Source organism: Coffea eugenioides, chromosome 11 (genome assembly GCF_003713205.1).
Source record: "Coffea eugenioides isolate CCC68of chromosome 11, Ceug_1.0, whole genome shotgun sequence".
Classification (NCBI taxonomy): Eukaryota; Viridiplantae; Streptophyta; class Magnoliopsida; order Gentianales; family Rubiaceae; genus Coffea; species Coffea eugenioides.
The window spans coordinates 30277233-30291116 of NC_040045.1; the positions used below are offsets into that span (position 1 = coordinate 30277233).

Sequence of the window (13884 nt, forward strand, 5' to 3'; positions counted from 1 at the left end):
ACGTCCGTATATATAAGATTTAGTCTTTTTAATTGATAGTGGTAATTATATCATGTCCTGTTGGAGATTAAAGTATCGCACTTTTAGTGGCTGCGGGTTTATTTTGTTTGTGTGTGATTCATTTTGTGTAGAGAATCCTATGATCTAAAAAAGCAAGCCAAGTAGGTTGAAAACTCAGGTTCTTCAGTTGTAGCACAGATTAGAAAGTAAAAAGAAAGCGGCAACGTTATATTACTAAGACACAATTAGGTCACATTGAAACAGGTGTTTGGACGCCTGGTTCTGAACTACTTGCCACTCATAGTCACGGTGGTAATATAGTAGGCGTTGACAAACTTCAACTCCATAATCAGAATCTACATAGAACACTGTCTCATAATGTAGCTTCTACATTAGATAGCCTGTGCTTTCGATTTGCTTCAACATCTAAGGATAATGCAGAATCTCAGCATAAGAGTTCTTCTTCTCTTGCACCGGTGTACCAACCCTCTGATCAAATGGAAGGTATAACTATTGTTTGGTTTCCTCTTTTGATTCCATCTAAATAGCATAAAAAGCTATTTGATTCTTTCTATAGAAATTCTTTCTGTTAATGCAATTGAGCTTCCACTACTCTCCCATTTAGTCTGCCTATGATCCATGCCGAGAATTCTTATATACTGCTTGGGCATATCCTAACCTATGAACAATGTGATTTTTGAAGCTAGACCCTCAACCGAAGATATATAGTTAATTTTTAATGATATATATTCGAACCCCGTAGAGGATTCATTGGGAATGAACTTCTCACAGCTTCCAGGCGTGTCTTTCTAATTTATTGTTCTACAGAAATTTTTTATCAGACATGTCAATGAGTCGGATATTATTCAGTTCCAATCCAGATCCACCATATTTATTTTGGGCTTGGATTTAAGTTTTTAAATTCATACCCTACTCAGAGCCATACCCTATAAAAGAATTATACATTTGAGTAGGGTCTGATTTTATATGATCCATACTTAAACCCAAACCCAAACTTAAATCCTATAGATATATGTAAGAGATTTTGTACGATCGATTCAAAAGTTTTATATTGCATCAGGCTATGTTATAGATAGATTTTTTTTCTAGGATTTTTGAGTTTAGAAACTTGTTCTTTTGGTGATAAGAGATTTTCTAGGATCAGTTCACAAATTTCATATTGAATCAGGCTATGTTATTAACTGATTGTTTTTCCAAGATTCTTGAGCTTGGAGTGTGAGAACCCGTATTTCCCCTAATATTTTTTCCTAGGGTTTTTCCCTTTAATGGCATGTTTTCTGCATTTTCTGGCTTAAGAAAAATTTTCTTGGTGGATTTTATGAGGAATTATAGTTTTTAGATGATTTTTCTAGTATTGGATAGTTTTTGAAAAATTAAGAATATATAATGGACGTGGGACCCACTAGTGCGAAAAGTTCGGAAAAATTCGGCCAATAAGGTTAAGTTTCGGATACTGGTTGAACTTTACCGGGTGTTAAGAGATAAGTAGAGGATGTGATGTGATTGATGTGAGAGGAAACAAAAGGATAGAAATGCTTTAAATGAAGTGACAAGTGTCACTTGAAGAGTGGATGACAACTATTCATTTTTTTGACTTAATTGACCCATTGATTAAATATCTCAAAATTACCACAAAAATCACCATTTGTTCACCATTGTGGCCGGCCCTCTCTAGCAAGGAAGAAAGAAAAACTCTTCAAAGAAAAACTCTCCATCTAGTGCAAATCATCCAAACCAAGTGCTTAAATTTGTTTCTACTCCATAAAATCCCTCCATTTGGTGCTAGTAAGTGTTTTTGTGGAAGTGTCCAAGGAAGCTAAGGTGTCCTACAACTCTCCCTCTCTTGTGTTCTAGGTAAGTGGTGATTGAACTTCCTCCTACACCTAATGAAGCTTAAGTTGTGCTTAGTGGTAGCTAAAGTGCTGAAATTTGTGGTTTATTTCTTGGTTTGAGATGAATTGGTGAAGTTTTCAATTTATTGATGAATTTTCTGGTTTCATATGAATGTGATGTTGTGGCTATCCTTGATGATGGGAATTGATGTTTAATGACTCTAGTAGGTGTATATGATAGATAATTGTAACCAATTTTGGATTTGGAAGGAATTTGAGAAAGTTAGGGTTTTATATCCCCAATTCTGGCCGGTTTTATATCTCATGGTTAGAGGCCTAATTGGCCTTGGCTTAAAACATAAAAGTTGTAGGGAATGATATTTTAGAGGTGCCTACAAAATTTCAGGTCAATCGGAGTAGTTTAGAATGAGAAAAGTCGAAATTACTATTGTGTTCTGGTTTTACCCGATGTAAGAATTGCGCCTGTAATTGGTTGTTTTGGCTGGAATTGCTTCCGAATTGGTTGTTGAGGTCTTCTGATGAAATTTATTCCTGTTTCTTAGCTTTCAGCTGGTTTTGGAATTTCTGGATTTGGACTTGGAGATCCTGAGTTATGATGTTTCCGCTAGAATGCGTTCTGTGAATCTATTTTTGTGATTCTGGTATGGTATCTTGCATTTTTGACCTGGTTACACTGGAAACTGGGTTGAGTGACCTTCTGTAATATTGTAGCCCTATCTCTTGGCTTCGAAACGGTGGGTCTTGCACCTTCATCCGACAATCGTACCGCCTTTGGTACCATTACCGCAAAATGATGTCAAAACCTATTTTTCTGGTTTTGAGCTTAACTTTCATTTTCGGACTTTTCCCTAGCTTGACTTGTACTAGTACTACTTGGAGCTTGCTGAATGGCTATTGGATGAACTTGTTGTTGTGTGTGTACCTTTGGGTTTGAATGAGCAAAATAATGAAGCCATGATGGCTGAAAAAGTTAGCAAATTCAGGGGAAGTGCTGTCCGAACTTTGAAGGGACTTGTTTGCATTGAGTTTGTGATCTAAGACTTGGATTTGAGCAAGGCAATGATATATGATGGATGGTTTCTGAGCCATGGAGGTGAGTGACCCTAAACTATTTCCAAAGTACTTTTGAAATGTTTCTTGCATTATGTACTCGATTGCATATCATGCGTGCTTGCATGTGAGTTCATGACATGATTTGGCTTCAATGAGTTCTGGGAAAGTCTTGTGCTGGACACCAACGTCTCCACTCTGTTTATGGTTCATGTTCATGTTTATCTGGAGCTCAAGAAGGGGCTCCCTCTTAATGTTAATGTTAATGTTAAATGATCCATTTGAGCGTTGGGTGTTCAAGTGCTGATTTCTGGCTCGAGAGCACTAAACGAATTTTGATCTGAATCATCATGATCATCGAAATGAAAATGCATTTGAAAATATTTGTTACTGATTTTTCTGGTTACTCGCTGAGCTTCTAGCTCACCCCAAAAATATTTTATTCCCCTCCACAGGGCTCAAGGCGAAGGAAGGACTTGTAGTACTTGTGCACGTGACTGGATGGCCTATGTTTTGTATAATTTGGATTTGGAAATCATTTTATGTATAGTTTGGGGAATTGTTTCCGCTTCGCTTATGACATGTAATTTTTGGAGAATTTGATGTATATGGGAGATTTATATTGTAATATGTGAGGTTTATTCTTGTAATTCATTTGAGGATTGTAGTGAACGACTGAGTCCCGGCGAGAGCTGGGCAGGCGGCCCGCCGAACCCTCTGGTTCGCCTTAGGGGGAGGTGGGGCTGTCACATGGAGACTCGTTCTTTCTGTGAGTACTCAAGCTTGATAAGGCTCGATTTGGCTTAATAAGTACTCCAGCCTTATCGAATCAAGTTCGACCTTAAACAATTTCCTCACAAGTCAAGCTCAAGCCATAAATTAGTTGCTCAAACGAGTTTGAACTCGAGTTCAAGTACTAATATCACCTATCGAGTTCAAGATTCAGTCGAGTTTGAGTATAGCACTACTCAACCTCGACTCGGCTCGTTTTCATCTCTAATACCAACTAGACTTATTTTATCGTTCATTTAAGTCCCAACACATTTTACTTACAGCACTAAGAGCATAGTTGATAAAATACAGGACAGATATAATACGAGATGCTATCTGTATACATATTAGACGAGTTTTTTTTTCTCAAAAGTATGATTAAAATTCAGCATAAAATACGTGTTCGGGAAAATTACTCATATAAATTCGTGCATAAATAGTATGAACATATTTGAAAGTTACAAAACTAAAAATATGGATAGATTTACGAGCAAATTATCCGGATAACCACGAAACTTTTGCAACCGTCGAGTTTTGGTAACTCAATTATCAAAAGTCTGGTTTTGGCCACTAAAATGTATAAAGTTAAGGCTCCAGGCCATTCTGTTAGATTTAGTCGTTAAGTTTCCTTATCCGTTTATCCGCACGATTTCCAAGACAAAAGAAAGGGTCAATTTAGGAAGTTCAACATGCATCTTCTTCTTCTTCTCCATCCGTGCCTCGTATGTCAACCACCCAAAAGCTCTGCTAAGAATCTCTTCTTTGCTGCTGTAATTCTAAACTACGGCATTCCAACCATAGCCAAACAAACCCTTTTTTATGATTCTTCGGCTGATGAAAGAGTTTCACTGGATTCGAAGGTCATTAAAATCTCTGAAGAATTCTGGTTGATGCTAATACTATTTTCTTATTGATGGATGCCATGGAGGAAAGTGCTGTTGAGAAGGAGGATGATTGAGGTTTCCTTTCTTTATAGAAAATAAGAAGTGCGGAGAGGCCATTAATTTGCTGAATTGTCAACGATACACTTAGCCAGAGAAGTATACCAAGCTGCAAATTTTCCTGCAAGTAGGTTGAAAAGGCATGTTAAACTCCCATCATCGTGGTGCCTTTTTCCAACCTCAGGTCGCCGGAGTGGAGCTCGATTTAGAGACTCCGGATGTTCTCGAACCCACGGAGGATCTGAGTGGGAGAGTTCTGAGTCCTAGTCAGGCTGCCAAAATGGGTATGCTTGTTTATGGAAATGAAATTATGGAGGGATTTAACGATGGATCGAAGGAAGGCGAGAAAGAAGGCTTCGCCATCGTCGTCGTCAGAATCGATCGTAGAGATGACTCGGTCAACTCGGAGGAGGAGCGAGTCAGCTTGAGGAACCAGTGAATTAAACCTTTTGGAAACGGAGCAGCAATGGATTAGGGTTTTGATGTTGGAGATTTTGTTGAAGATGTGGAGGACAATCGGATTGGGTATGGAGTCGAACCCGTCGGACTAATCGAATCCATAAGCCGGGTGCTTCACAATAAGAAGAAGAAGAAGATGCATGTTGAACTTCCTAAATTGACCCTTTTTTTTGTCTTGGAAATCGTGCGGATAAACGGATCAGCAAACTTAACGACTAAATCTAACAGAATGGCCTGGAACCTTAACTTTATACATTTTAGTGACCAAAACCAGACTTTTAATAGTTGAGTGACCAGAACTCGACGATTGCAAAAGTTTAGTGACACATCGGAAATGTACATTGCTCAAGATCTCAAGTCTCAGCTCGACTCGTTTATCACAACGAGTCGAGTTCCACGACCTCGAGCAAATTAACCTTAATAAAAACCTATAATATTCTTAATTTTTATTAATTTTTGATTTCTAAAATGACAAATATACCCTTCATTAACGAGCTCTAACGACTATCGAGTATCAAACGAGCCGAGCTACTCGACTCGTTAACTAAACGAGCATGTTTCGAGCTCGAGCTCGATCGTTAATCAAAATTAACGAGCCGAGCTCGAGCCTTAACGAACCGAGCTCTAACGAGCTTTCGAGCTACTCGATTGACTTAACAGCTCTAGGCATATGATAAGAGATGGGATCGGATTTATGAAAAAGTTTAAAATTTTTTCACTAAAGTCTCCTAAATTTAGAATTAGAATTTGAAGTGGTTACTCCTTATATTTTGTATGCTTATCTTGCACCCTAAGAGTATATAATGGGAAAAAAAAACCCGAGACAAATACTTGATATAAATCAAGTCACCCCTTATACTGTAACACTTTTTTTTATGTAATATATGCGACACAGAAAAATAATTAAAAAATATGTTCATGATGAAAAAAAAAAGAATTTTGGCAAATAATTCACTATGCAAACTACTTTATGACAACATATTCGTACTTTATAAAGGAAAAAGGGAAAAACCAACCACCAAACTAACTTTTATCCTTTTTTACCACTAGGCAGTTGGCACCAAACCAAAGGACAAGATGGCAATACTAATTTCTTTCCAACAAACTTTCAGAGGATGTGGATAAGCTGTTTTGAGTTGACAGTTACACCATTATGACATGCGAGCGTGTAATTAAGAATAAGGCCCTGTTTAACCTACACCCAAGCGACCAGAGCAGCTGGTTAGATATTTTTAACCATTCGCTCAATGATACTGGGTGGTATCCTTCACAACTTTGTCAAAGTGCTTGGAACGCACTTTACTTTAACTTGGCCATGCATGCGTCACCAATTGGTCCAAATCTATAAGATACTGGTGCTGTCCTCCCTGTTGCTGCTAATACCTCTCATCGCAAATCATCATTGGCTTATGCTGATGAACGTCGAAGACAACCATTTCTCCAGGACCAAATTCCATTGTGGGTTGCTATGACGGGCTACATCACCATTTCAATACTTTCCTTCTAAAGACCATGAGAAAAAGCATCTTCGACTCTTCCAGATCTGGCTAATGAGAAAGTGCATGGGATTGGGACGTACTAGCAAGGGATTTATAGAGGCCTAAGCTAATGATAGTCATTTTTTGCCCCCTTCTTCTTTTTGGCCAATTGACAGCAGCCACGAGAATGATAGACAGGCATTTAAGAGCCCTAAACATGTTCACAATTTGCAACAAGTTTTGCCATACACGATAGTATAGCTTGACTGTACACTTGTTAATTCTTAGTGGTACCCTCTGAACATCTGCAGATATTCCAAAAAGACCTCTTAGGCAATCAAGTCATTCAGATAAGAAAAGAAAAGATAGTTGTAAAAAAGGCACTCACTGTTGAACCAGAGTCTCCATCACCCACTTTGCTATCCCCTTCGTTTAAGCCGTCCCTTAGATTGATAAGTGCTGTTGCCCCTGCTTCAATAGCCGCCTCAAGAAGATAGCCCTAGGAACTAAGCTGTTCGGGCCGACTCAATGTCTGGTGTAAGGACAAAGCAGATAAAAAATTAGGATAATAATAAACCATTGTAAGGTTGCTTGTTATAAACTTCTTAGAACTTCTGGTGTATCAGGAAAGAAATAACACAGCATGGAGCTTTTCCAGGTGAACAAATATTAAAAGGTCGTAAAATTCTGTACATGCCCAAACTTTTAACTAGTAGCGCCAGACATTAATTTATCAGAAGTAGAAATCTCCTAGAAGTCTGATCAGGAAACCTTCATATTTGATAAACAAATGGTATTATGTTTTTGCTGCTAATGTAGTTCATGCCTCTTATGTTTAGGTGGCGCAGGTCAACGTAGCTAGAAAAGGGAGTTGGCTGTTGCTAACTTGGCTAAGACTTACAAAGGGCTGTTTTCCACAAGGTTCATCAAAAGATAGTAAAATTCTTCCATCTAACAAACTTTTGCAATTAAGGTGGTCAATCTATCAAAAACTACATAAAATCAGAACTCATAGACAACAAAGACATGCAACAAACTCAAGCGAATTCAATACCAAACAAAGGAAATGTTCTAGAAGAACATTTACTGACGTTACACTCTTTCGCGTTAGGTAGTTGAAGTAACCATCATACATTTTCCACATCCAGAAATAGCAATCCATATATAAGAACGAAATTACCGCTATGCAGACAACAAGCACAATAGCAGAAACTGAGGAACCAAAAATTGAACAGACCTCATCACTCTTTGTTGAAAGTGACAGTGGAAGGGGAACAGGAATCTTGGCAGGTGGACGATTACCTGTAAGCCACATGAAACTTTCCAGTGAAGTTGTTAACAGATCAATCCAAAACAGTATCTAGCTCGCAAGTGTAGATATATGAATAGTTAATATAATCATTTATACAACAGACTTGCATCACTGATTCAGTTTAAAGATTTCGTAAAAGCATAGTGTCAAGAAATATGTACGTATACTAACCAACAACACCAACAGGCCAACATGGAGCCTTAGTTGGTGCATCCAAGCGGTTCAAAATTTCTTCATTTGCTTTCATCACAGTTATTGAAAATCCTGACAAAAGTTTACAGGTGAGAAGAGATACCATATATATTAAATCAGAAATTCCATCAACATAAACAAACCTGCCATGTCAAGAGAAGTCATAAATGAGCCGGTGTACACCCTCTCAACAGCCAGTCCATGTTCAAGCTGCAACATAGGTACCACTTTCCCAGCTGCAATCATCAATTCCATAACAGGTGTACCTCCCAATCTGCAATACAAAGTGATCAAGTAATGTATACATATACAAGTTCAAGGGGGAAGGTGGAATACACACAATGTTGGACAAAACAGATTGACTAATTACCATCTGAAACTTTCCAAAATCAACTCCATTTTGGAAAAGGATAAGAGAATGACATATTTTCTTAATATAGTCTGAATAATAGTCACTTCTCCACACGCATATAAAGTAAAGCTTTTCCTTTCTCTTGGACTTTTGCAGTTTAAGGAATAAATCCTAGATTTGATAATTCACGTTGACGAAGATAAAAGCATTGCAGATTTAACATCAGATGCTTGAATCACTGTCCAGAAACCATAATTAAGAAAGAAATAAAATCAAAAGGGTAGATTAGGAACAAGAAGCTTCAAATACAGAATCTAGGACTTCTTTGAAACTATCACATAAAAGTAGGACCTATATGTCCTAAAATGGTTTCATGACTTCATTGGCTAGGACATTCTAAAGTATGACATATTGGTGCTTGATAATTCTCCAAATACCTTTGCCATTAGAATGACATAACAACAACGAAGAGAACCATGTAGAGAAATTTGCAAAGAAACCGATCCGTGTAGGAAGGGAATAATGTTTCTAAACTTCAAACATTCTAGCCTTCCAACGAGGTTTCCTATTTCATCTCTTCATCTGATCAAATGAACTTCCTAAAGAGTTGCACCTTTTGTAAATTTTGGAGAAACAACTAATAATAATTGACAAAGCCCCAAGTGATGCCATAAACATCTATAAAAGGAATAGACAAGATGAATATGACTTTAACAGACATTTTCATGCTCCTAGAACTCTTTTACCACTTAATAAGATAATGCACTTTAAGTGACAAATCTAGCAGATGATAGAAAGCCATAAGGAAGAGGAAGAAAAAAGGAAAGAAATGACATGTGAATGACAAGTTAATAATCAAAACCTTTTTTCAACCTGTTCTCGTGCTAATTGAGTATAGATAAGCAGGATATCCCTAAATTCCCATGAAAAGAAGGAACACAGAAATATGTGTAAAATGTTTTAAAGGTATAAAAAATGAATGAATCTTACCCATTAATCAACAGCACTACTCGACTGCCCCGTGTAATAGGAACATAGTTGGTCTCCTACAGTAATATTGGTATGACAATCAAAAACAGTTTCAAACAAAAGGAATAACAAATAGAACTACTACAGTCACTACAGAAAACTTGCTTAAATTGGCTTAACAAGGAAAGCTAATTACACTTACACCAAAGGAACACACACACAAAAACAAAAACAACTTGTTGAAGACCAAACAAGACAAATATCTAGTAGGAATTTTCCTATTACCTAAGAGCATTAGCAGAATTGATAGGACAAATATCAAAATTGAAGGGAAAAAGTACAACAGAAATACAAAAAACATTGTACAATTAATCAAGGAAGATATATTTACCATTCATAATTCACAACATAGAATACCTTCGTTCATTTAAAGAACCTTTGTGATGTGCATTTTTCTTCAATTAATTCTTGAGTTTGGTATTAGTGCTAGATCCCCTAATATATAAACACAATATATATTTATATCAGTAATGAGAATATTAGAATTATTCTCCCATCCCAGATACTCTCTTTCAACTTTGTTCTACCTCCAGCCAGTGTTTATACCTTTATTTCACCAAAATCTGCTCTATCTAAAGCAGTTAAATAGAGCAAAAATCTTTGAAGCACCTTTATGTCACAAACATACTCTTCAACTATAACATGTGCACCTTCGGGATTAGGCATAAAACATGCAAAACTCACTTTAAATTGGTGTTTAAAGAAAATGCAAAATGCAAAATTATTAATTAGAAATCCAGTTGCACAACACCTAGAAGAATTCATGTCTTTTGATCTGAGCTCTATTATCAACAGCAGCAGTAAGTTCCACAAATCTTCATGACAGATTTACATAACAGGAAATCCATAACACTCATTCCCATTATTGTAGGCTTTTAGCCAAAATCAGTATACCAACAATTTAAAGAAACAGGATATGTACCACATTACATAAACTTAACAGATCCTTAATTGTGGAACCTTTTCTGTTTCTATGGCATGAAAGCTACAGCACTTAAAAATCAATATCATAGATGTCACATACCAGTGACAATATCTGCTTCAGAACATGAGAGACAATCACATCCACAGGCTGAAGGTCAGCTACAGCAGCACCTGGTTCTCCATGCTGAAAAAGAATTTGCAAATCAACTGTAACAATATTACACAAAGCAGAATAAAGGTACACTTGGTTTCTTTAAATTCACCATAATGCAATTGTGTTCATTTTGCATTTGTCTACTAATCATTTAGCAGAATGAAAGTATTCTTTAATAACCATTGAAAACTACAACATTCAAACATTTTCTAGAAAATGTGTTGCAGAATGGACCAAAAAAACAAAAGTAAAACAATTCAATTTAAATGGAAAAAAAATTGTTGGGTTAACGGTCCTGTATATGGGCAGCTCTCTCTAAAGCTATGCTGAGCATGTTATGAACTTGTGATCAGAATATCCATGAGCTGGTTTAAAAAATTAGCAAGTTGAGCTTTCAGCCTTAAGCATTAGCTTGTGCATATAAAGGCCAAACAAAATAAGCTCAAAACATTCTGGTTTAACTTCACAGCTCAAAGCATCAGTTACCTGCAGAAAATACACACACACACATATTTATATATCCACAAGTCAAGTTAGCAAAATTTCATGAAGTCTAAACCATTCATTTGAAAAGTAATATTTTCCATCACAACACTTGTTTTACTTTCCTGAAAGGAAACTATTTTACGTTTCTCAATTAGTTGACTTTATAAGGCAGCTAGCCAATCAAATCTCAAAAGGCAAAACATGGTGCTTAAACATGCATTCTTTACAAAGCCAAATCCAGAGGCTCAACATCTGACGCCTCTCTCTTTCCATCTAAACCTAAGCAGGATTATATGGTGGGTCCCCGAAATCTTGAGATGTAAAACATATCCATAATGATTCCAAATTCCAAACAAGTGCTTACAGATTTTCCATAAAAATCTTTAAGGAGAACAGATACAAAGCCCCAAATATCACCTTGAATCTAAAACTAGATATCTCGATCAGTAAATTGCAATATTTTATAACAAAAGATGGAGAGAACTTACAACGTCCAAAGAACATGCAAACAACTAACTATTCATATAAAAGATCACAAATCAATTAACACCAAGCAAAGTGTTGATGGTAGAAAAGACTTACGACTCCAAGACCAAGCTCCATTTTTCCAGGGCCTAAACGATCTGATGTTACTTGACCTGGCAACGTGCAAACAGACAATGCCACACCCATTGTGCCAATAAATTCTGATGCACGTTTTGCTTCAGCTGCAACAGCAGAAAGAGAAAGGCCAGAAGCTGCTGCAGCTCCAGCAACCTTCATTAAGCAATGAAGGGGATGCGAGACTTAGAAATCAAAAAAGAAAAAACATAAACATAAAAGATACTTAGGAAACCAACTATACTACTAAACTCAACCTTGTGGACCAAAACGGTCCCAGCCAAACCCCTTCGTCCAGCTATTCCTCTAGGAGGAGGTAAAGCACAATCATCGCCAACAATTACCATCTGCAAACACACAAAGGATTCGAACTTAAGGATACTGTAACAACTTAAGTACCTACTTTTCAGTTTTCCATAGAAAAAAAACACCTTTGAGTTGAAATTAACATAATCATGTACCTCTACTTTGTAGCCTTCAGATTTTGCTTGCTCAGCTGCCAAGCCAAAGTTCAATCTATCACCAATATAATTCTATCAAAACAAATTTTTTTCAATCAGGAAATTAGAGCAGAATCACAGCTAGACAAGTTCAGTAAAACTCAAATTTTTCCGAAGTATTTAGGATATATGAAGCTCATTCTAGTCATTGTCCAAAACCAATATCAACTGTCAACATAATTACCTTCAAAATCTTGTTAGCCTAAAGTCAACCACAGCAGTAAACTTTCTAAAATTTAGATTAACAATACCGTAACAATCAGGAGGCATCCCATTGGACCAGTCACTGCTCGAATGCCCTATATATGATTAAAACCAGGGAATTAACTCAAAGAAAATAAAGGAAGTATATCAAATATTATGTAATAAAAGAGATATTTTCTATTCCATCTTAGCAAGAACACATCATACAGCTAAAATGGAGTCAGTAGGTGGGGAGGCAAAAACGTCGCCGCAAATTGCTGCCGTCAGCATCCCTTCTCCTACAAATCCTGCCTGAGCAGGCTCGTGCCCACTTCCACCTCCTGTATATCACAAAAATCTCAACATTCAGAAGCTCAGTTTAAGTTGTATCAGATTACACCTGATTTCGTAAGTTTTGCCGCAAATAAGCTTAATTTCTTGAGCATATCGTCCAATCAGCTAAGATCTCCTAGGTGACTGACTATTATAGAAGGAGCAATTGAAGTAAAAAGCCCAACAGAGTATTAATGGTGTAAATAGAGGAAATAAGAGGATAAGCCATTTCACTCTTCTCTGTCAATCAAAATCAGATCAAGAGAGACTAATTATGCCTATATATAGCCAATTCACATTTAGAATGCTATACATTGACTATATGCTAGTAATAAAAAGTCTAATTAAAACTTATGCAACAAAAGTGAAGGATCAGCAAGATTTTGCCGAAAACTAACACATAGTCAAGTTGCTACCAACCTGATATCACTGCAACTTTGTCATGTGTTGAACCTGAGATGTCGGCTCTCAACACAACTTTAACCTGACAATCAAAAGTTTAGTCTAGTAAAATTCTTTGGGACGCGTGGCTAAGGAAGAATATTCGTTTCCAAACAGATACACTAAAAGCAGAGGAAAACTAAGTAGTTCAATGAGAATGAAAAGCATTACCTCAGGGAAACCATCCAAATACTGCAAACCCGGATATGTTTCCACCAAACCTTCAATAAACTCAGTAACAACATCTGTAATATCAAAACAAAAAAAGAAAGTGTCATTATTTAATATCATTTCCAGGATATACCCACGAGAAAAAGATTGCCTTTTTCCTTTTCAAATAGACCTTTGTTTTCAAATGTTCAGTTGACTGTTCAATCAAGCCAAGCCATCACGCTAATATGGATTCAAGTAGTCATTTCCCACATTAAAGAAAGAAATAACAATAGCACCAACTGTACAACGCTAAAAAGCGCAAGGTACGGTGTTTTAATGGAGTACCCTTCTGCAACAGCAGTTGTACCTTGCTTGCGCGCCTAAATTAGCAGCAATCAGAATGCAATGCAAAAGATAAAACAGCAAAGCAGAGATCTGAGTACTTCGTTTGAACCAATAAGAAAACGATCATAGTAAAACAAAATGAAATAATAATCCAGCAATTTATGCAATTTCGTGTACTTTCTACCTTATTTCTGGTACTTTTACAACTTAACAAAAACCAAACAGACCATAGAACCAAAAAATGCATTGAATGATTAATGTAGATATCCACAAAATTCAATTAATAAACCTTAATTCAAGATAATAC

General features: G+C 36.7%; 1 pseudogene; it reads right to left on the reverse strand.

The window, feature by feature from the left end:
• Positions 1-6062: 6062 nt before the first annotated feature.
• LOC113752232 overlaps positions 6063-13884 on the reverse strand; it is a 9311-nt pseudogene continuing 1489 nt past the window's right edge.